General features: G+C 34.5%; 1 non-coding gene across 1 annotated transcript; it reads left to right on the top strand.

The window, feature by feature from the left end:
* Window positions 1–1,265: 1,265 nt before the first annotated feature.
* Window positions 1,266–1,370, top strand: LOC122044742. The gene has a single exon (XR_006129754.1). It is a non-coding gene; the product is annotated as a small nucleolar RNA R71 (small nucleolar RNA).
* The last annotated feature ends 692 nt before the right edge of the window (window positions 1,371–2,062 follow it).

The following is a 2,062-nucleotide window of genomic DNA, read 5'->3' as shown; positions in this document are numbered from 1 at the left end:
TAGAGAGATTAGATAAATATGAATTAAAATCGGTTCCGTACACTAAGTCATCCATAAACACTTCCATTATATCTTCTATCAAATCTGTGTAACTTTGAAAGTTGCGGGAGCATTACATAATCAAAAAAGCATACGTCGATAAGCAAAAGTTCAATAGAGGCATGTAATAGTAGTCTTTTCCTTGTCATGGGGATGTGTATTAAAATCTGATAAAATCCATAGTACCCATCCAAGTAACAGAATTAGGAATGTTTTGCCAACCTTTCGAGCATTTGATCAATGAAGGGAAGGGGAAAATGATATTTTCTCATTTCTTTGTTCAATTTCTTGTAATCAACAATACACATTTGTCATCCGGTAACTATCCTTGTTGGAATTAATTTGTCATTGTCATTCTTGATTACTATCATTCCTCCCTTCTTCAGAACTACATGCACTGGGCTTACCCATTCACTTTCAGAAATGGGATATATCATTCCAAGGATTGAGTCTTCTTTGATGTTCAATGGAGCTTCTATAGCCTTCTTCCAACAAAATCCCGTGCATGCATAAAGAATGACTGATTCCTTTTATGTTATCAATGGTATACCCAATCGCCTTTCTATGCAAGCTCAACTCTCTAAGTAGTTTCTTGGTTTCCAACTCACTCAGATTTGCATTGATTATTATAAGAAATGAGGAGTTTGGCCCTAGGAATTCATATCTGAGATTGGATGGCAAAGACTTTAGTTCCACGATGAGATTTCGGGTACTGTAGAGTTCTGCTCAATTATCATTACTTGTTCATACTCCTATATTGGTCTAAGGATTTTGTCCACATCTCCCACTGCTTCTTCATATCTCAAACTTTCCTTTAGGAGGTCTTCTAAAGTAGGGAGGAGCAAACAATCACCGCTATACCCATTTCCATCTAAGTAGTCTCCACAATCCACATCCATAGTTATTTTAATTAGAGAATTCATACCTTCTAACATCCGTGTCAGTGCTCCACTACACCAGGGTAGTAGCTCTGTGAGGTATTCATTATGGAGATGAATGTCTTCCTAAAAAGGTTTTGGGTTTTTCCGTCCTCTGGACTTCTGAATGAGAGTCACATATGATTTTCTCCCGACCATTCATTAAGATTCGTTGCTACTCGGTCGATGATTTCACATGCTTAATTTAAACTTTTGTTGAGTAAAGAACTCCCAGATGCCCAATCTAATAAATTCTTGTTCTGGAAAGATATCCCTATATAAAATATATAGATTACCAGCCAATCCTCAATCCCATGATGTGGGCATTGGAATAAGAGAGTTAAGAATTTAACCCATGTTTGGCATAATTTTCTCCTTCTTTCTGTGTGAAGTTCAAAATTTGATTCCTGAGTTGAGTTGTCTTTCTTGGGGGAAATTATTTGTTCAAAAATTTCCTTTTGAGTTTGTCCCAAGTCTTTATACTTCTGGATTGCAGAGTGTTTAGCCATACTTTTACAACGCCCTTGAGGCTAAAAGAGAAAACCACTAACATAATCCAATCAATAGAAATCCCTTCATAGTTCAATGTGTCACAATATCTATAGAACTTTGACAAGTGTGCATTAGAATTTTCTGAATCTAACCCTCCAAATTGATTTTCCTGATTTTTAGAAATAAAAGTTGGATCAATAGCAAAATTAGAGACATCTGTTTCTAGTAACACAATCAGACTCAAATTCCTTGCTAATTTGGGAGTAGAGTAGTATTTCAAAGGTCTCTAAACCATCTATATCTGATCAATTGATTTACTGACTAGAAATATAAATCTTAACAACAAGAATTTCCAAAGCACATTTCAAGATATAAGAAATCAAATGTAAGAAAGAAATTACAGAAATAAAAGCAAGCAAATGCAAGATATATCTATAAAAATAGAATTGTAAAAATATTTAGAAGTGAGAAAGAAAATAAGTTTAGACTAACTTATGTGATTATCAACTAATGTTATAACTGCAATCTTCGGTAACGACGTTAAAAACTTGATTTGAGCTCATAATTATACAGGTGTCATCAAGTAATAAAAGATTATCGATCTCGCGTGGACT

This window comes from Zingiber officinale, chromosome 2A, assembly GCF_018446385.1.
Source record: "Zingiber officinale cultivar Zhangliang chromosome 2A, Zo_v1.1, whole genome shotgun sequence".
Classification (NCBI taxonomy): Eukaryota; Viridiplantae; Streptophyta; class Magnoliopsida; order Zingiberales; family Zingiberaceae; genus Zingiber; species Zingiber officinale.
The sequence above is the reverse complement of the archived record's forward strand: the minus strand, read 5'-3'. Positions and strand labels throughout refer to the sequence as shown.